This window comes from Cetorhinus maximus, chromosome 38, assembly GCF_964194155.1.
Source record: "Cetorhinus maximus chromosome 38, sCetMax3.hap1.1, whole genome shotgun sequence".
In the NCBI taxonomy this organism is placed as follows: domain Eukaryota; kingdom Metazoa; phylum Chordata; class Chondrichthyes; order Lamniformes; family Cetorhinidae; genus Cetorhinus; species Cetorhinus maximus.
In genome coordinates this window covers 5,287,628-5,309,865 of record NC_135916.1, presented here as the reverse complement: position 1 = coordinate 5,309,865, position 22,238 = coordinate 5,287,628, and the positions used below count along the sequence as shown (strand labels likewise).

General features: G+C 50.2%; 1 long non-coding RNA gene and 1 other non-coding gene across 2 annotated transcripts; one reads left to right on the top strand and one right to left on the bottom strand.

Moving 5' to 3' along the window:
- Window positions 1-852: 852 nt before the first annotated feature.
- On the top strand, window positions 853-6,121 carry LOC144672524 (uncharacterized). Its single transcript, XR_013574110.1, has 3 exons — window positions 853-1,021; window positions 2,793-2,915; window positions 6,029-6,121. It is a non-coding gene; the product is annotated as an uncharacterized LOC144672524 (long non-coding RNA).
- An 11,606-nt stretch (window positions 6,122-17,727) lies between these two features.
- Window positions 17,728-17,799, bottom strand: trnaa-cgc (transfer RNA alanine (anticodon CGC)). The gene has a single exon. It is a non-coding gene; the product is annotated as a tRNA-Ala (tRNA).
- Window positions 17,800-22,238: the final 4,439 nt, after the last annotated feature.

The window sequence follows — 22,238 nt, the reverse complement described above, 5'->3', positions numbered from 1 at the left end:
CTGCTGTGAGGGGGTTTTGACAGTGTCGATTCTGAGAGGCTGTTCTCCACCTCCCCCACACCCGCCTCCATCCCGGCGGAAGGGTCCGGAACGAGAGCGATAGGGATAGCGGGGCCGCAATCTCAGGATAAAGCTTCGGCCCATTTAAGCCTCACCTCACCAGAAATGTATTCTCCCCGAGGGCCATGAATCCTTGGAATACACTGCCCCAGAGAGATGTGGATGGCCACTTATTGAGTACACTTGACGTTCGGAGCCATGGATTTTAGGCTCCTAAGGGAGGGCTCGTGCTTCTCGCTTCATCCCAACAGACAGCACATCCGACAGTGCAGCACTCCCTCAGGATTGGTCCCCGGGGGGGGAGCGTCAGCCTGGATTATGGAGCTCAAATCCTAGAGTATATACATCTCCCTCCGACAGTGCGGCACTCCCTCAGTACTGGCGCCGGGGGGGGGAGTGTTGGCCTGGATTGTGGAGCTCAAATCCTAGAGTATATACATCTCCCTCCGACAGTGCAGCACTCCCTCAGTACTGGCACCGGGGGGAGTGTGGATCCATTTAATGGTGATCAGGCTCTGCTGACGATATTGGACTACCAGGCACTCAGCACGATAATCCGCTAAAGACAATAATCCACTTTTCTCACATTCCATCAGTGCATAACTCAGGGGACTCCCTCAGTGTGTTGTAAGGTATTAAGTTTCAGTCTGTTCCATTTCAGATACACTCCCTGTGCCCCACCTTATTGTGGAGCCACCCTCCGGCGTGGTCGGCCGAGGGGTCCCCTTGCGACTGAAGTGCATGGGGTCAATCCTCCGATCTGGTGGCCGCTTCTACTTCTACGGAGATGGTGAGAGGGAGTGGGCCGTGGACGTGGGTGGATTTGTCCAGTCTGCCTCCCACACTGTCAATGGGACGGGTACAACTGGGACAGCGAATTACACCTGTGGCTACGCGAGAATAGTAAAGGAGACAGTGTACCCCTCACCCCGCAGTGAACCGGTACAGGTTACCGTGAGAGGTAACGTACAATTAATGAACATCGAATATCAATGTTGCTGGTTAACTGGGAAGCATGGAGGACTGTCTGAAGGACATTTGTGGGAGTTCAAAATGACCCAGAGGTGTTACTGGAATGGGGCTGAGGGAGGGGTGGGGTGCAAGTGGGAAGTGAATTCCAAGGCAGTGCAGTGTGTGAAGTGACATATTTTGGTAGGAAGGACATGGAATTGGATACATGCTTCAAGAGGGCCAAAGATTGCTTGCAGCTGGGGTAAAGAGCATTGGTGGAGTGTGGGCGGTTGTGGTGGTGGGGTGGGATGGATGAATTGACTCGCTCTTTCAGAGGGACAGCAGACTTGATGGGCCGAATGAGCTGCCCCAGTTAGAGAAGGCGTTGACATTCAAGCCCCTCTGCCCTTAGCAGTCGAATAGCGGCGCTGTCACTCGGCCAGCGTTCCGGAGACCAGTCAGGCGCTAGCGGCCCGGGTGCCAACCCCACCATGGTCGGTGGTAAAATTTGAATTCAGTAAACGTCTGGGAGCGTGAGAATTGTAGGGGCTGGTGGAGGTGACAGAGATAGGGAGGGAGGGGGTGAGGGAGGGATTTGAACAGGAGGGTGAGAATTGTAGGGGCTGGTGGAGGTGACAGAGATAGGGAGGGAGGGGGTGAGGGAGGGATTTGAACAGGAGGATGAGGATTGTAGGGGCTGGAGGAGGTTACAGAAATAGGGAGGTAGGGAGGGAGGATTTGAACAGGAGGATGGGAATTATAGGGGCTGGAGGAGGTTACAGAGATAGGGAGGGAGCGGGTGAGGGAGGGATTTGAACAGGAGGATGGGAATTGTAGGGGCTGGAGGAGGTTACAGAGATAGGGGGGGAATGGGTGAGGGAGGGATTTGAACAGGAGGATGAGAATTGTAGGGGCTGGAGGATGATAGAGAGATAGGGAGGGAGGGGGTGAGGTAGGGATTTGAACAGGAGGATGAGAATTGTAGGGGCTGGAGGAGGTTACAGAGATAGGGAGGGAGAGGGTGAGGGAGGGATTTGAACAGGAGGATGAGAAATGTAGGGGCTGGAGGAGGTTACAGAGATAGGGAGGGAGTGGGTGAGGGAGGGATTTGAACAGGAGGATGGGAATTGTAGGGGCTGGAGGAGGTTACAGAGATAGGGGGGGAATGGGTGAGGGAGGGATTTGAACAGGAGGATGAGAATTGTAGGGGCTGGAGGATGATAGAGAGATAAGGAGGGAGGGGGTGAGGGAGGGATTTGAACAGGAGGATGAGAATTGTAGGGGCTGGAGGAGGTTACAGAGATAGGGAGGGAGAGGGTGAGGGAGGGATTTGAACAGGAGGATGAGAAATGTAGGGGCTGGAGGAGGTTACAGAGATAGGGAGGGAACGGGTGAGGGAGGATTTGAACAGGAGGATGAGAAATGTAGGGGCTGGAGGAGGTTACAGAGATAGGGAGGGAACGGGTGAGGGAGGGATTTGAACAGGAGGATGAGAATTGTAGGGGCTGGAGGATGATAGAGAGATAGGGAGGGAGGGGAATGAGGGGTCGTGGAGGTATTTGAAACAGAGGATGCTATTTTATAGTCCCTGGAGCAGGTTTCAGAGATAGGGAGTGAGGGGGAAGTGAGGATCTGAACAGGAGGGTGAGAATTGTAGGTACTGGAGGAGGTTCTAGAGATAGGGAGGGAAGGAGGGGGACAAGGAGGAGAGGTCTCACTAGTCTTGCTCGAGTGGAGTGTGAACAACACGTTAATGATCTCCTCTTTTCACAACCTCCTAGGTGACAATGTAATAGACCATGTATCTGTAATCCGTTTTGGCCTTCTCGTCTTGGTCCTCGTTGGGATTGGGATTATCCTGGGAATCGAGTTTAACCAGTGCAAGTCAAAGAAGGATGTTGATGGTATGTTTGGAGACATTTTCAATCGCTACAATATTTCGTGTTAGACTATAGAGAGTTAGGAAGCCATCTCACTTCGTCCACCATGTTATCAATAGATATATTTCAAAACAAAATGCTGTCGACAATGTGACTGGCGGCTGTCAGGATGCTAGAAGCACAGGGGCCAGTTAGATATTCATCTCCCAGACAACCGTCCACATTACCTCTCCCCAGAATATGTGCTGAGCAGGCAAACAAATCCTGTTAGAAACTCCTCCCGTTTAAACGCTGTCATCACAGACCCACTTATTGCGTCGCTTTGCCTATTGGTTTACTCCCAATCGGGGTGGGGGGTGGGGGGGAGTTCAGTCCCATTCGAACAGCAATTCCTGCCGGCGGAATTGGCCCATTAATACGGAATAAGCTGTTCGAGGGAGATAATCTAACCAAACGTGGCTATGGGTTTTAACACTTTTTTGAGGCAAAACCAATTTAACCCCAATCTGAGGAAATCAGGGACCAATTAAAAGGCTGACCCTTAAAGGGAAACTGCAAGGAGGAAAGACTAAATTCAAAAGGAAATTTACGGACATCCCACCAACATGTGACCAAAGGGGACGATTAAGCAGCCCAGACCCCGGCAGGTCTCACTGAACACGGAAGGGCCACGAGTTGTAAATGCATAATTGTCTGTAGTATAATTAATATGGTGATTGATAGGATGAAGATGTTGCCTGTGATTCACCAAAGATCAAGTTTTGCAGACCTTTCTTTTTTTGCAATCCTACATCACGACATGTTTGACACAGAAATCTCGCTCGCCTGATCCAACGGTAACAACGTTGCTTTGGTATCAGCTACTTCATCAGTGCCAATCGGTTGTGGTTGTTGGAGGTCAGTCATCTCAGCTCCGGGACATCACTGTAGGAGTTCCTCAGGGTTAGTGTCCTCGGCCCAACCATCTTCAGCTGCTTCATCAATGACCTTCCTTCCATCAAAAGGTCAAATGTTCGCTGATATTTGCACGATGTTCAGCGCCATCCCCGACTCCTCAGATACTGAAGCAGTCCATGTCCAAATGCAGCAAGACCTAGACAAAATCCAGGCTTGGGCTGACGAGTGGCAAGTAACATTCGCGCCACACAAGTGCCAGGCAATGACCATCTCCAACAAGAGAGAATCCAACCATCACTCCTTGATGTTCAATGGCATTACCCACTGAATCCCCCCACTTTCAACATTCTGGGGTTTACCATTGACCAGAAACTGAACTGGACCAGCCATATAAACACTGCGGCTACAAGAGCAGGTCAGAGGCTAGGAATCGAGTGACGAATAACTCACTTCCTGACTCCCCAAACCCTGTCCACCATGCACAAGGCACAAGTCTGGACTGTGATGGAATACTCCCCACTTGCCTGGATGAGTGCAGCTCCAACAACACTCTAGAAGCTCGACACCATCCAGAGCAAAGCAGACGCGCTTGATCGGCACCCCATCCACAAACATTCACTCCCTCCACCACCGACGCACAGTAGCAGCAGTGTGTGTACCATCTACAAGATGCATTGCAGGAATTCACCAAGGCTCCTGAGATAGCACCTTCCAAACCCATGACCACTACCATCTAGAAGGACAAGGGCTGCAGGTAAATGGGAACAGCACCACTTGGAAATTCCTCTCTAAGTCACTGACCACCCTGACTTGGAAATATGTCGGCCGTTCCTTCACTGTCGCTGGGCCAAAATCCTGGAACTCCCTCCCTAACAGCACTGTGGGTGTACCTACACCACATGGACAAAATCCTGGAACTCCCTCCCTAACAGCGCCGTGTGTGTACCTACACCACACGGACAAAATCCTGGAACTCCCTTCCTAACAGTGCTGTGTGTGTACCTACACCACACAGACAAAATCCTGGAACTCCCTCCCTAACAGCGCCGTGTGTGTACCTACACCACACGGACAAAATCCTGGAACTCCCTCCCTAACAGCGCCATGGGTGTACCTACACCACACGGACAAAATCCTGGAACTCCCTCCCTAACAGCGCCGTGGGTGTACCTACACCACACGGACAAAATCCTGGAACTCCCTCCCTAACAGCGCCGTGGGTGTACCTACACCACAGGGACAAAATCCTGGAACTCCCTCCCTAACAGCGCCGTGTGTGTACCTACACCACACGGACAAAATCCTGGAACTCCCTTCCTAACAGCGCCGTGTGTGTACCTACACCACACAGACAAAATCCTGGAACTCCCTCCCTAACAGCGCCGTGTATGTACCTACACCACACGGACAAAATCCTGGAACTCCCTCCCTAACAGCGCCGTGGGTGTACCTACACCACACGGACAAAATCCTGGAACTCCCTCCCTAACAGTGCCGTAGGTGTACCTACACCACACGGACAAAATCCTGGAACTCCCTCCCTAACAGCGCCACGTGTGTACCTACACCACACGGACAAAATCCTGGAACTCCCTTCCTAACAGCACTGTGGGCGTACCTACACACAGGGACTGCAGCGGATCAAGAAATCAGCTCACCCCACCTTCTCAAGGGAACTAGGGATGGGATATAAACGCTGGCCCAGCCATAGAAGCTGACATCCCTTGAATGAATAAAAAAAAGAGCAGCATTTATATCTGAAGTTCATTTCTGTAGGTAATTTCGCCAGAAGGGAACGGCCTGTCATTTTGGGAAACAGGAGCTGTAAAGGAAAAGCCCGCACATACAAATGTGTTAATAATCCTAGAACGTGATTAGTGACATTGCCTGTAGTCAGTCGATGAAGACAAACAGTTTGTGCATCTGACACAAACTGATTGAGCCAGGGAAGGAGCTCAGAATCTCATTTCACCTAGCGACCAATGGCTGCATCTACCTCACATCACCGACAATTTAAAACGGAAAAGGGAAACCACTATCTTCCTCTCAGGCGCCGCAAAACTTCAAACAAATATCTGAGTCCAAAGCGAGTGAAATGGAAATTAGCTTCTTTTTCGAACTAGACAACTTTCAGTATAATGTAGCTATACAGCCCATCCATGTCATGGCGATTCTCAATGGCAGTGCATCACTTGCCACACCAGCATTGTTGCTAACCTTTCATTCTCTTTCCTTGCCAGGCTGTGTTGTGAATGAAATATGTGCTGAGGTAACGGTCAATGAAGAGACTGCAGTGTGAGCCTATTACATTTCAGATACCCTATCACTAATTTTAACAAAGGAGTGATTATGATGATACCAAACCACGACAACTACGCCTCAGCCCTCCCTATGCCAAAGGAACTGAATGTGTTATTTCGGGTTCATTTTCGAACTGCTTGTTTCAAACTGTTATTTGTCTTCACTAATTTTTAGAGCATCCAGTAGAGGGTGGATCAGTAAAGGTGTGTGTGTAATTCTTAGAGCATCCAGCAGGGGGTGGATCAGTAAAGGTGAGTGTGTATTTCTTAGAGCATCCAGTAGGGGGTGGGTCAGTAAAGGAGTGTGTGTAATTCTTAGAGCATCCAGTAGAGGGTGGATCAGTAAAGGAGTGTGTGTAATTCTTAGAGCATCCAGTAAGGGGTGGGTCAGTAAAGGAGTGTGTGTAATTCTTAGAGCATCCAGTAGAGGGTGGGTCAGTAAAGGAGTGTGTGTAATTCTTAGAGCATCCAGTAGAGGGTGGGTCAGTAAAGGAGTGTGTGTAATTCTTAGAGCATCCAGTAGAGGGTGGGTCAGTAAAGGAGTGTGTGTAATTCTTAGAGCATCCAGTAGAGGGTGGATGATCAGTAAAGGAGTGTGTGTAATTCTTATAGCATCCAGTAGAGGGTGGATCAGTAAAGGTGAGTGTGTAATTCTTAGAGCATCCAGTAGAGGGTGGATCAGTAAAGGTGTGTGTGTAATTCTTAGAGCATCCAGTAGAGGGTAGGTCAGTAAAGGAGTGTGTGTAATTCTTAGAGCATCCAGTAGGGGGTGGGTCAGTAAAGGTGAGTGGGGGAAACCAGAGCTGCATTGCAGATTGATATAATATCTGTGTTTTAACCCTATACCTGGGGAAATTTGCACCAGTGTCTCCTTTGTGTCCTGCCCTTGTTAACCTGATTACTATTGAAAGTGACGTGTTAACCTATACCTATGGAATCCACTGCTCCTGTTGTACACTTTACCAATGATCTCCAACTTTATATTGTAAATGCTGTAAGTGTCTGATGAATGGAATCACTTATTGTCTAATGGTTCAGTTTGTAATATTGCAGCGAATGAAGTCAGTGAAATACAACCTATTGCTGTCAGCGTCTTTATCCCATTGTGCAAAATCGCCAGATTCAACATTTCCAATCAGGAATGAAACACAGCTTGATATCCACGGGAGAGACTCTGTTATCAAACACCCCGAGTGGGCAGAATGGAGAAAGATCCCAACTGTAAGAAAGTCTGGAGTCCTGTGTAAATATCTTCTAAATGCTGCCGGACTCCAATGCATCCTGGAATGAGCTGTTGTGTTGCAGCTCCGTGTTTAATCTGAAAGGCAAAGTGAGATCCCAGAGGATCAGGATTAGTGCTATGAGTGTTGGCACAGAGAGAATCGAGCGAAGGTGTTTAACTACATTGGCCCTCACAGACCTGAACTGTGAGCACACAGCTTGGTTCGAGTGGGAGATTGGGAGGTGAGAGAATCAATGCAGAAATGAAACTCAGAAGTCACTCTCTTCAAAGCTGGGAGCTGAGTGGGGCTGTTACTCATTGAATCCATGGCAAAGCCTGCAGGAGATCTGGGATATAGCTGTGCAGTGTTGTCAGTCTGGTCTCTGTAACACACATGCTTCAGAGAATGTTTGATATGAAAATGAGAATTGTAAATCTGTCCAATGTGCAATTGTATTGAAGTCCCTCAGAGTGCCCCACACACAGTGGATTGTAAGAGAGTGAACTGTATTGCACTTTATGTCAATATGGGTGCCATGTAATGTACCCTCAAAGATTTCCTGAATAAAGTGTATTCTTTGGAAAGCTAATTGCACAGTTTCCAGCCTTGTTGCTGTACAGCACAGGAGTGGATATTTCTCTCAGTGTATGTGTATGTGTGTCTGTGTGTGTGTGTGTGTGTGTCTGTGTGTGTGAGTGTGTGTGTGTGTCTCTGTGTGTCTGTGTGTGTGTGTGTCTGTGTGTGTGTGTGTGTCTCTGTGTGTGAGTGTGTGTGTGTGTGTGTCTCTGTGTGTCTGTGTGTGTGTGTGTCTGTGTGTGTGTGTGTGTCTCTGTGTGTGAGTGTGTGTGTGTGTGTCTCTGTGTGTGAGTGTGTGTGTGTGTGTGTGTGTCTCTGTGTGTGTGCCTCTGTGTGTCTGTGTGTGTGTGTGTGTGTGTGTGTGTGTGTGAATGTGTGTGTGTGTGCCTCTGTGTGTCTGTGTGTGTGAGTGTGTGTGTGTGTGTGTGTCTCTGTGTGCCTCTGTGTGCCTCTGTGTGTCTGTGTGTGTGTGTGTGTGAGTGTGTGTGTGTGTGTGTGTGTGTGTGAGTGTGTGTGTGTGTGTGTGTGTGTGAGTGTGTGTGTGTGTGTGTGTGTGTGTCACTGTGTGTCTGTGTGTGTGAGTGTGTGTGTGTGTGTCTCTGTGTGTCTGTGTGTCTGTGTGTGTGGGCGCCTGGGTACAGCTCAGAGAGAACAGGGCCCTCGGGGATCAGGCTGGGCAGAAACCAGTGCCACTGGGTCCAGAGCAGTTTGGTGAAGACACATGGCAGGATTTTACCTGTCCTGTTTCCCCATCTAATCTCACACCTGCTCCACTTTAATTCTTTCCCCTCCCCAGCTCCTTGTGTTCAATGTTCTCTGTGTGTAAACTCCTGCCAGCCCTGATCTCAGATCCCTGCCCTGACACATTAAACCTGTCGCAGTCTCATTGGCACCGATAAGGTTTGAGCTAGAAAGAGCTGCACTCAGGGTGTCCAATGGGTACAGGGCTGGTCTGGTAAAGATGAAGTGTAATTGGAAATGTAGTCAGTAACACACACTATGGGAAGACAGTGATGAAGTTTGACTCTTATGGAATGTAATACAGCAGCGGGTGCTGGGCAAACTCGACCTGGTTTATTTCAGTAGGAATGAGTTGTGGGAGGGAATGTTCCAGAGCTGCTATCTGCTGAATTTCAAGTTGCAATCTCTCTCAGCTCCATTCTTCCTGAGGTATGAGGCTGGTGTGGAGGGTGGGGTGGGGGAAAGGGAGAGAGACAGACAGACAGACAGACAGAGAGAGAGAGAAATTGCCCTGGGTTAAACCATTTCCCTGGTGCCCCCCCACCCCCGCAGTCACACAGAGATCCCTGTTGGTTTGTGCCACAACTGGGGGTAGGTGTGTCTCAGGTGTCGATAGCTGAAAGCTGGTTGGATGGGGGAGGTTTGGGAGGGGTGGAGTGTTTGAATGGCAGATATGGGAGTATAAAAGATCTGGAGCAGCCATTGCTCTTTCTCCTGACCATGCGACATTGGGTGAGTAATGGTGTCTGTGTTCGCTTCTCGGCCTTTTGGCTAAGATCAAGTGTTGCAGGGGCGACACCATGGTCCTGCCAAGGCAAGGTCGGGATGGAAGGGCGATAACCAATCGCAATTCAAATCCATACCGTGGGTTACCTATCACCGTCCGAGTCACGGTGAACCACAGCGAAGGAGGATCACCTATGGATCGGGGCTTCTTCACCAGGAGGATCCTGTTGAAGGCGTGCGGCTTCCAAGCTCCGGAGATCTTCACCCTGCACGACTCCCGCAAAGGTGGTTATTTTGACGTGACGTTCAAGCGGGTGGCAGACTGCGTCCGGCTCCTGAGGGTGTTCGAGGAGAAGAGAGACCTGCCGGAGATGAAGATCCTGACGGCGGAGCCGCACTTTTCTCTGCCGTTGCAACGGGAACGTGTGGTGATGGTGCATGTGTACAACCCCTTCGTCCCTGTCGCCGACGTGGTCACCTTCCTCACCAGGTACTTCGATAAGGTGGGGAGCGGCACCGAGATTCGAGACGACTTGGGGATCTGGACAGGCAAACGCCTGTTTAAGGTCACGCTAAAGACCGATGGTAAGGGAGCCATTTTCCACCCTCCTTCCAGTTTCGCTATCGGGGGAAACCGGGGCTACCTGGTCTACGCTGGGCAACCCAAGCATTGTCGCTCATGCGGCAAGGCTGGTCATGTGGCGGCCAACTGCAGCGCCTCCCTCTGCAAGATCTGCAAACAGGAAGGGCACCAGACAAAAGACTGCAAACAGGCCAAGTGCTGCAACCTGTGTGGCGAGGCAAGTCACCTCTACAGGACCTGCCCCAAACGCTGCCGTACTTACGCACAGGCAGCCAAAGCCGACCAGGGGGAAGCAGAAGAAATGTTTCGTGTCACTCCAACCACCAAGGCCCCCAGGGAGCTCAACGGGACAAAGGAGGACACAGAGAGAGACAAGGTGGAGAAAGAGATTGAGGCAACAGAGAGCCAATCAGCAGCACTACCCCCTGAACCTCCCAGTCCTCAGGACAGCGAATCAATGGAGGAGGAGGCAGCAGTGGAAAAGCAGCAGGGGGAGTGGCGGACGGTGAAGAACAAGAAAAGTAAGAGGGAGCGAAGAAGAAGCAAAGGCGTTTCCCAGAGAAGCGGCAAGAGGCGTCTCCCATCCGACACGGATGACAAGGGCAGCAGCTCTTCGGATGATGAAGTGCCAGGGCGGCACCGACAGAAGAGGCGGCAAAGCTCCAGGGCGTTGGAGGACGAGACACCCGAGCTCCAGAAAATTGGAGACAACAAGGAGACCAGCGCACCCCAACTTTGCCTGCAACCTGAGGAGGCCAGTGCACCACAGCCCCTGGAATCTGGGAGCAGTGAGGCAATCATCGCACCCCAGCTCCAGGAAGCCGGGAACAGCAACACCCCAGAGGGGGTGAGTTTTGGAGAAGCTTCTCCAGCAAAGGTCATCTCAAAACCCGCTCTCTACGTGAACCTCCAGATGCCACCAGAGCAGAACACGGCCAAGGAGATCTACCTCAGCCCATCCAAAGTGAAGGAATTTGAGCTCACTACGGGTATGAAGGAGCAGACTAAAGGTCTGGGACTCTCAGAGACAGTGGGTTTGGTAGGAGAATAAATGCTTTAAAATGGGTTTAAAGATTGTATCCATAAATGTGCGTAGCATTAAATCTACTACGCGATGTGTTGCGACCTTGGACTACCTAGCCAAGGTCAAAACTGACCTGTTGTTTCTGCAGGAGTGTGCGATACCGCACCTCAGCTCCTACAGGCAATGGTCACGATGGTGGTCCCACGGGCCATCGATCTGGTCGGGCGGAAACGACTCTCGTTCCTCCGGCCTGGGTATTCTGCTGCGGGGAGGCAACTTCACCGTCTCCGAGGTCAAGGAGGTGGTGGGCGGGCGACTCCTCGTAGCAGACGTAATGTACAAGAACGCTCCACTCCGGTTAATTAACGTGTATGGCCCAGCACAAGGGGCTGAGCGGCTGGAGGTTTTTCAGCAGCTCCCACTGCTGCTGGCGACCTCCAGGCCGGTCATTCTGGGCGGGGACTTCAACTGCATCATCGATGCGGCTGGACGATCCGGCAGGGCCGGAAGCAGATTGGACGCTACGTCCAGATCCCTGATGGAAACAGTTAAGGATGCCAAGCTGCACGACGTCTTCAGCAACCCTGCAGACGGAGCGCAGCGTAGATACACCTGGTCACGGCCAGACGGGTCCATTCGTTCCAGGATAGACTTCTTGTTTGTGTCCCGTGCATTCACAGTCAGATCCACCGAGGTCAAGCCGGTGTTCTTCTCTGACCACTGCCTCCTACTGGCGGACTGCCACTTGGAGAAGGACCTGAGGGTGGGCAGGGGGACATGGAAGCTAAATGTGCAACTGCTGACCCCAGAGAACATTGAGGAGCTCAAGAGGGATTACAAAGGTTGGAGAACCGTGAAACCCCTCTTTGAGTCCCTGACACACTGGTGGGAAGCGATCAAGGGAAGCATCAAGAGGTTTTTCATCCTCAAAGGCACCCAGAAAGCTAGAAAGGAACAGAGGGAAATGTCCCGACTCCAGAAAAAGATGCAGAATCTGCTCCGGCTGCAGTCGATGGGGGTCGATGTCAAGGAGGAGCTCCAAGAGGTGAAGGGCCAGCAAGCCTCGCACTTTGCCTCGGAGGCCTCCAAGATCATCTTCCGTTCCAGAGTCCGCTCCGTGGAGCAGGATGACACGTGCTCACGTTTCTTCTTCCAAAAGGTACACAGAGAGCGCTCTGTGATCAGCAGCCTGAAGGAAGAAGACGGCTCAGTAAAGTCATCACGGTCCGACATTCTGAGGATCAGCAAATCCTTTTATGCCGGACTGTATGACGTGAAGCCCACGGACAGCACGGCCTCCCAGTCCTTCCTGTCCTCTATCACGGAGGTCTTAGACCACAGTACGCGGGAGAGCCTAGACAAACCGCTAACTCCTGACGAACTGACTAAGGCCCTTGAGTCCTTCGAGAAGAGTAAAACTCCCGGAAGCGACGGCTTGCCGGCGGAGTTGTATTCGGCTCTGTGGGACTTGATCGGCCCAGACCTGCTAGGGGTGTACGAGAGTATGCTCCTGGCCGGTAGTATGTCAGAATCCATGAGGAAAGGCATCATCACCCTCATCTACAAGCACAAGGGGGAAAGGGAGGAAATTAGAAATTGGCGACCCATTTCACTGTTGAATATGGACTATAAGATTCTGTCCAAGGTCATCGCCAATCGGGTCAAATCCGCTCTGGAATTGGTGATTCACCCTGACCAGACCTGCTCTGTGCCAGGCAGGAAGATCTCTGACAGCCTGGCGCTGCTCAGGGATACGATTGCCTATGTACAGGACAGGGGTGTGGATACCTGCCTCATCAGCTTGGATCAGGAGAAGGCCTTTGACAGAATATCGCACACCTACATGGGGGATGTGCTCTCCAAAATGGGGTTTGGGGAGGGAATTCGAAATTGGATCCAACTGCTCTACACTAACATCAGTAGCGCAGTCTCAATCAATGGGTGGGAAACAGATAGCTTTCCGATTAAATCTGGAGTCAGGCAGGGCTGTCCTCTCTCGCCTGTCCTTTTCGTGTGTTGCATAGAACCCTTTGCCGAGTCCATCAGGAAGGATCCGGGCATAAGAGGAGTGACGATCCCAGGCAGTGGAGGCACTCAGGTAAAAGCCTCCCTGTACATGGACGACGTCGCCGTCTTCTGCTCGGATCCGCTGTCGGTGCGCAGACTGATGCACATCTGCGACCAGTTCGAACTGGCCTCGGGAGCCAAGGTAAATCGTGGGAAGAGCGAGGCCATGTTCTTTGGGAACTGGGCTGACCGATCCTTTGTCCTCTTCACTGTCAGGGCTGACGGCCTGAAGGTGCTGGGGATATGGTTCGGAGGGACCGGGGCATGCGTTAGAAACTGGAAGGAGCGAGTGGCTATGGTGAAGAGGAAACTGGGCATGTGGGAGCGACGCTCCCTCTCCATTGCGGGTAAGAACCTGGTCATCAGGTGTGAGGTACTCTCGCTGTTGCTGTACGTGGCGCAGGTCTGGCCCATTCCAGACTCCTGCGCGACGGCGATCACTCGAGCCATCTTCCGCTTTATCTGGAGGTCGAAAATGGATCGTGTCCGCAGGGACGCGATGTACAAGCCTCTAGATAAAGGGGGAAAAAACGTGCCCAACATCACCCTCATACTGATGGCCACCTTTGTGTGTGGCTGCATCAAGCGGTGCGTAGACCCTCAGTACGCAAACACCAAGTGTCACTACGTGCTGAGGTTCTACCTGTCCCCGGTGTTGCGAAGGATGGGTCTGGCCACGCTGCCGCGGAACGCTCCAAGTAGTTGGACCGTGCCGTACCACCTGTCCCTGGTGGAAAAATTTATGCAGAAAAACACCTTTGACCACAAGTCCATCAGGCAGTGGTCAGCACGTAACGTCCTAGAGGCCCTGAGGGAAAAGGAGAGGGTGGACCCTGTGGGATGGTTCCCCGAGCAGACTGTCAAAGTCATTTGGCAGAATGCCTCATCGCCAGAACTTTCCAACAAGCACCAAGACGTAGCTTGGCTGGTGGTGAGAAAGGCCCTCCCCATCAGATCCTTCCTACACGCCAGGAGGCTCACCCCCTCTGCACGTTGCCCTCGAGGTGGCTGTGGTGGGGAAGAGACCGTTGTTCACCTCCTTGTGGATTGTGCCTTTGCAAGGAAAGTCTGGAGAGAGATGCAGTGGTTGCTGTCGAGGTTCATCCCGAGCAGTTCTGTGACACAGGACTCTGTGCTCTACGGGCTGTTCCCAGGGACACACACCGAGACAAACATCAACTGCAGCTGGAGGATCATCAACTCGGTGAAAGACGCGCTTTGGTCTGCCCGAAACTTGTTGGTCTTCCAGCGCAAAGAGTTGTCCCCGACCGATTGTTGCGGACTGGCACAATCCAAAGTCCAGGACTACGTGCTGAGGGACGCACTAAAGCTTGGGGCAGCTGCCGCAAAGGCGCAATGGGGAAGGGTCGCTGTCTAAGACCTTTCTACCACAGCGCACCGAGAGACTGGGAACTGTTTAGAGCCCCTCGGGCTGTACAGATCAAAATGAAAGGCTGTAAATGATTGTAATACTGTTTGTACTGATGCACCTGGTGATACATTTTGTAAAAGTTTAACCTGGATTGTACCCTTGTAATGTGGTTTTTGAAATGGTTTGGAATGTGATTGAAGATATTTTATGAATAAAGTATATTTTTACAAAAAAAAAATCAGATCCTGAATGGTCTCGAAAATGTGGATGTGGAAAGGATGTATCTGCTGGTGAGAGAGTCCAGAACTCGTGTTTTAAACCTCGGGGCTGCTCTTTTATGACAGAGGTGAGGAGCTTCTCTTATTCTCTCAGAGCCTGTGAGATTTTGCAACTCTCAACCTGCAAAGGCGGCGGAGGCCGGGCCACTAAATAATTCTAAGGCGGAGGGAGATTGATGCTAATTAGGCAATGGGGTCAAAGGTTACCGGGGGTAACTGGGAATGTGAAATTCGAAGCACAAACAGATCAGTCAGGATCTTATTGAATGGCGGAGCAAACTCGAGGGGCCGAATGGCCTTCTGCTCTTATTTCGTATGTTCGTATGATGTATTTAATAGTGCAGCAGACTCGTTTGCTGATTGACCTTCTCATGCTCGTAATCCCTCTTCTCCTCTGTTCTCACGCATTAAATAACAGGCTCTCTACCAAAGAACCACACCCCAGATGAAACAGCCGCTGACTTTAGAAATAAACAACCGCTAAAGTGAACGAGAATATTAAGAGGCGGAGGGCATTCGGCCCTTTGAGACTGTTCGCCCATTAAACGGCTGTTCTGTGATCTAACTACACATGTCTGGCTTTGATACATCTGTACAGTTTAGGGGGGAGACGTTACCCTTGTCACAGTCATGCACAATATCATTTGTCACTTTGATATCAGCCCCTTCGGTGCAGTAAGTGGGGCGGAATTCTAAGTGGAGAGAGACACAGAGCTCCGGATAAAATGGGAACCGAGTTAGGAGTTGGAATCATTTCCAAACGCTTTGAAGCGAACCGGGAGTTGGATTTGAAGGAAAGGACCTGAGGTGAGGAACCGCGTTAAGAATATTAGCGAAAGTGGGAGGCGGGAGCGGAGGTTGGGGACAGGAAGTGCCTCTCAAGGGTACTGCCCATTGGGAGAGACTAAGGGGGTAAGAGGACAGTTAACCCAGAGGGCAGAGGGCGGGGGGAATTGAGATGGAGTCACCGACAATGGACAGCCCCTCATTGCAGAGGCTGAGGGAGGGAAGAAGGGCAGATCTCTCGGTGAGAATTTCTGATGATATTTGGAGGGCGATGGAGAAATGCGATGTTAAGTAAGACAAGGTGAGATGCTCAAAGCAAGAGCGGAAACCCAAATTCTCCAATTTGCCCACACCACTGAAATGCCTCATCTCCGGGGCAATCATTGTAAATGCTTCCTCCACCATTTCCCAAAGCTTGATATCCTCCCTAATGCGGGGGAAAGGGAGATGGATCCCACTCTCCAGATTCCCAGGGACAGGGCAGCTAAACACTGGGGCATTATTTAAAGGGCTTAAACATCGAGGGTCGGAAATCTGAGATACTGCGTCCGATTTCAAAAGAGACAGAGAGAGAACTGCAGACAACCCTTGAATTCTAGGATGATAATGGCATAGTGAACGGTTTGAGGTGACGAGAGAAGACCCTACATTGTTTTGTCTCAAGGCCAGGCAGATGTGGCGGTGAATGGGTGAAACAGATGTTCGCCATATCATTTCAGGTCAGTGTCCATTGGAATGAAGTGGAGATGGGAGTTGTACCAGGAGAGAGGCCCGGGAGATAGGAAGTAATTGGGTTTTTGCAGGCCAGGGAATCTGGCTTGGATTCTTTACACAGAGAGAGATTAAGGGGAGATAAAGAGGCGATGAAATCAGGGGGGTGGGAGGGAGGAGAACACGAGGAATCGGGATGGAGTCCCTGAAGATGAGAAATCAATCATTGCGGAGGCTGAGTGCGGAAAATAGTGAAGATATCACTTTGAGTGTTTTTCGATGGTGCTTCGGTGCACAGCAGTGATGGCAGTTTTGAATGAGAGGGGATGGGCAAAATGACATTTTCTCAGAAGGAGAAAGTGCGAGAGACGTGAAAGGTCACACCAGGTGTGATAGGGTTAGAAGTGCCAGTCTGGCGCTCTGACAGCCTGGACTGGCTGCAAGGAAGAGAGAGACGGCGTGGGAAGAATGGTGGACCAGATGTGGCTGAGGGGAGGGGCTACATCCTCATGTGACAAAGTATAAACCTTTATCCAGGTTTTCACTGTATCTGATATCACTCCAGACGGAAGCAGGAAGGTGAACACAATCCAGGTACAAACATCAATGTTTGTTTCAGTTTAACAAAACCTGCTGGTCTGGAAATGTGAGCAGTTGTCAGAAGTGGGGGTGTTCGCTGATAACCGCACATTGTTCAGCATCATTCGCAACTCCACAGATACTGAAGCAGATCCATGTCCAAATACAAGAAGGCCTGGGCAATATTCAGTCCTGGGCTAGCAAGTGGCAAGTAACATTCACACGAGACAAGTGCCAGACAATGACCATCTCCAACACGAGAGAATCTTACCATCGCCCCATGATGTTCAATGGCATTAGCATCGCTGAATTCCCCAACTAGCAACATCCTGGCTGTTACCATTATCCAGAAACTGAATTGGACTAGCCATATAAAAACTGTGGCTCAAAGAGCAAGAGGCTAGCAAACCGGCGGCGAATAACTCACCTCCTGACTCCCTAGAGCCTGTTCAATATCTACAAGGCACAAGGTAGATGTGTGATGGAAAACTCTCCACTTGCCTGAATGAGCGCAGTTCCAAGAACACTCAAGAATATTGCCACCATCTGGGCCAAGGAAGCCCCCTTTACCGGTGAACATCCACTCCCTCCACCACCGACGCACAGTGGCAACACATGTACATGTGTACCATGTACAAGATGAACTGTAGCAACTCGCTCTGCATCCTTAAAAACACCTTCCAAATCCACGACTGATTTCTCCCAGAAGAACCCAGAAGTGCAGACACTTGGGAAGACCACCACCTGGAAGTTCACTCCAAGCCACTCACCACCCTGGATTGGATATATCGGCCGTTCCTTCACTGTCCCTATGACAAAATCCAGGGATCTCCCCGTCTAACCTACACTACAGGGACTGCAGCGGTTCAAGGCGGCAGTTCAACGCCACATTCTGAGGGGGCAATTAGAGATGGGCAATAAATGCTAGACTCTCCCGCCCCATCCGCATCCCGTGAATGAATAATAAGTGAAGTGGAGATGCCGGGGATTGAACCCGGGGCCTCACACATGCGAAGCGTGCGCTCTACCGCTGAGCTACATCCCCACTGGGCTGCAACTGTTAAACAATAGTTGTAGTGTGGAGAAATAGGCCCCGTTTCTTATTTCAGTCCTATTTCGTCTTCAAATTAGACCATGAATGATTTTGAATCGTAATCTATTTCACAGTCATTGTCCCATTTTGCCAGATAAACAAAGAGGGTTAGTCTACCTTTATCTCCATCATGTGGGAGGTCATTTCCGGCCGCGATGTGGCCGCTTTGAAGACTTTGGCCGAATGTCAGTAACTCAAGGATCGTGACCAAGAGAAAAAAGTCCATGATCTCTGGATCTTGATCCGCCAATGGGAGCTGTTTCTTTCTGTCTGTGCAGGTGAAGCGTGGTGGGCTAGTGGAAGGGAGGAGTTATATATTTTATATATCTCGGAGATAAGCAGAGATGACACCAGTTTCTCAGCTAAAACTAATTCCTAACACCTACCACTACAAATATAACTTAATTAAACTATCTCTACTTCCTAATATGGTCCCCTCCTTCAAAACTGCTTCTATAAACCCAATTCCCGAAGGTTAAATCTCATCAAACCTTCGTTCTTGCAAACCGCTGCCCACATCTGCAATCCCCATTTCATCTCCCTGGGCCACGGGCGCGCAGCCAGATCGCGAATCGGTTTCCAACAATTGCTGAATATCCTTGTTTAAAACTATCCCAATGGGATTCTGCCCCTGAATGGAAAGGGAGCAGATCTGAATCGCGCCTGACTTGACTGTGACACTGGGACAAAATGGGGCATAAGCAGGTCAATGGAGTAAGATTATAATTAAGCGATTTAACAATAAAGGGGGGAACGAACGTCAAACTTGCTTCCACATCCACCTTGTCCAATAAGCTAATTGCGGTTAGGGGGAGGGCAGCTCAGTGGGAGGTCACTTCCCTCGCATGTATGAAACTCAGGCTTCGATCCCTAGGATCAAGTAAATAATAACCAACAATCATTCATGTCAGTGCTAAGCAAGTACAATATACAAATCATGCTGCAAAACACTCTCACTGTGCACTAACCTTTATGCAAAGGCTTCTTTTTCTCGAACTACATCCGGATGAATTTATATTCGCCGATTAGCTCGACTCTGTCTGAAATTAATGACCATCCCATCAATAACAGAAAACTCTTACAAATCAGGTTGCCGTGTTTGTGTAGATACTGAAGAATTTCCCACAAGCGAACACGTGTTTCCCATCCCAAAGGGGATACAGGGCGGCAGCCCAGTGATGATCGGCGATGTCGACACATTGCAAAGCGACTTCCGAGGGCAGGGACCCGCTCACAAAGTCCCGATTTAAACAGACCGCTGGCTGCAGCAGGAGAGGGTGGATATTCGTTCACAAAAGCTGTGAACTGCACCTCGGAATTCTCCTTCCTGCAATCGAATACCTAAATGGCCCGGCTCCTGCTATAAGTGGATATAAAACCTCCTCAAACCCTCTATCACTCTCCGATATCTGTGTTCAACTAAACGTGGTCTCTTCCGCACTCCCAGTGTTAATAGCCACACCATTGTGAGCGGGACCACCGCTAGCCTAGGACTGTGAACAACAGAATTCACCCCCTGAGCCTCTCTGCCTCTGGAACATTCTCTCTTCCATTCAGACGCTCCTGTCTGGGCAAACTAGGTTCTCCGTGAAGATGGTGTGTGGCTGGGAGGGGAACTTCCAGGCGCAGGACCCCATGTACCAGTTGATCTTAGTGGTAGGTGTCCTGTGTTTAGACGGCAGTATCTAAGGAGCCTTGGTGGGTTCTGCAGTACCTCGTGTAGATGATACTCGCTGTTGCTAATGTGCGTCGGTGGTAGAGGGTGTGAATGTTGTGGATCTGGTGCCAATCAAGCGGCGCTGCTTTACCCTGAACGTTATCGAGCTTTTGTTGGAGCTGCCCTCATCCAGGAGAGTGGCGAGGATCCCTTCACACTCCGGATTTGTGCCATGTAGAAGGTGGACAGTCCTCGGAGGCTCAGGAGGTGAGTTACTATTTCCTTTCAGGGAGTGAGTTAATCTATTACTCGGAATCATTAATAAATATTCATGTGGGGTGAAATTCTTAAATCACCAGGGAGCTTTGGCCTCTTAATGAAAACCATCTGGGATCTGAGTGAAGGTTGGAACTGAATTTGTTAAATTCCGCTCCCCTTTCCGCGGAATGTCTGAATTCCCAGCCAATGGCTGACGTGTATGGGCGTGGCTGTGAAGGGGCCAATGAGAATTCGGAATAGCGATTTCCAGCTTCTCCACCACACCTTCATTCAACTATCCCGAAATGAACACGATCAGTTTCAATCCTATCGCTAACTGTGTCAATGCATTTCACTGGGAGCTGCAGGATATTCAATCTGTAGAAAGGAGAACCACAGTTCATGGGTGTCCATCCTTGATGATGGTGATAAATGTGGATCAATGCGTCGTGTAGACAGATGCTTTAACGTCGCTCCTGCTATACCTATATCTATAAACTGCAACAGCCCCACAAACCCCCAGGGTTTCTGTGCTTCTCCTATCCTGGCCTCTCTCACATTCCCTGTTTTATTTACCCACCAGTCGCGGCTCTGCCACTGATTATGTTTGATTACAAATCCCTCCATCCAGGTTTGAGCATTAGGGACAGGGCTGGTGACAAACCCTTGGCTTTCCTCAGGTTGTTGGAATTTAGTATGGATATCTATGGAAGACATTTTCTCACACAGGATTCAGAAAGTTTTATCAGGAGAGGATAAGGAGGAGTCAGAAAGGCTATCAACAAGACACTGGGAGTGTGAAACATTACCTGTGTCTGTCAAGTTACCTGGGAGTAGATTTGCACAACTGATAATCCAATAAATCAAACACTCAGCTTCCCATCTTCAAAATAGCCCAAGCGACTTCAACTGAAGAACATGGGAAGTGAGGAGCTGCAGACAACATAACTCATGCTGCTGCTTTGTCAATTGCTTTCGTGTTGAGTGAGAATGTTGACCCATTGAAATGTTGCCCCTGAGCGATGACAGTCTCCTGACTAGGTATTAAAACGATGCAGAATTAAGGTACCGTGTGTACTGAGTGTAACAGTGTTTGCTGCTTCCCATCATATAAAAGACTTCGCTGTGTGTGTTGTGTGAATCCAGAGGTGAAATGTCCCCGGGAGGGAAACTGAAGCCTGAATAGGGACTGATGGAGCAGGGACGAGGGGTCTCTATGGTGTATTAAAGACCGAAATATAATCTCTACACACTCACCCCCCTCCCCCCAAGTAAATGTTTTATTGAGGCCCCAGATATAATCTCCCGACATTCACACCCCCCAGAAAATGTTTTATTAAAGCCCCAAATTTAACCTCCACACTTCCGCCACAAACCACGTCCCCCACAACCACCCACCCCCCCACCACCACACCCCCCACCCCCACCCCCAACCCCCAACCCCCAGCAAATGAAATAATTGATAATGGAGTGACAGAAGCCTCCACATGCTGGAGAGACACGCTTGAGGTGAAAGTGATCCAATGCCACCATCCGCTGGCGGCGCACAGCTACTGCAGGCGCTGCCCTTTGCCAGTCTCAGGGAGATTCAGTCAATGCCTGACTGGATCTGGGCACAGGATGATGGGGTGTGAACGCTGCAAAGGGGATTGAAATTTACAGCCGGAGCTCGGCAGGTGCATCCGACTCTTTATCCCAGAAACAAACATTGGAAACTCCCACATTAAATGGGGCGGAATTTAATTTTTACATATTCACCGCTTTTATTCACCCTGTGTCTTTGTCGGACCAGGAGAGACGATTTATAAAGACCTTTCCCCTCTTCTCCTGTGATCCTGTGGGTTACAGTGATATAGACAGACGGGCAGAGTCGAAGTGCAAATGCCCCACCTTCACTTTTGACCCACCCACCCCACCCCTCGCATTTACCCCGCCATGTCTAAACCTCACCCAAAGTCTCTAACAGAATTGTCAGCGAGAGTCTCCCTTTCGAAAACTGGTGTCGAACCTGGTGAAAAAGGTGAATCTTCCCCACCGCAGAATAAACACACACAGTCTCAATGATGCCTCCATTATATTTCATAACTGCCAAGCGATTCAACTGAAGAACATGGGAAGTGAGGAGCTGTACACAACATCGCTCATGCTGCTGCTTTGTCAATTGCTTTCGTGTTGGGTGAGAATGTTGACTCGGTGAAATGTAGCCCCTTGTGCGATGACACTTACCTGACTAGATATTAAAACGATGCAGAATTAAGGTACCGTGTGTACTGAGTGTAACAGTGTTTGCTGCTTCCCATCATATAATAGACTTCGCTGTGTGTGCTGTGTGATTCCAGAGGTGAAATATCCAGAGGGACACTGAAGGCTGAATAGGGACTGATGGAGCAGGCTCGAGGGGTCTCTATGGTGTATTAAAGCCCCAAATATATTCTCCACACATTCAACCCCCCTCCAGTAAATGTTTTATTAAAGC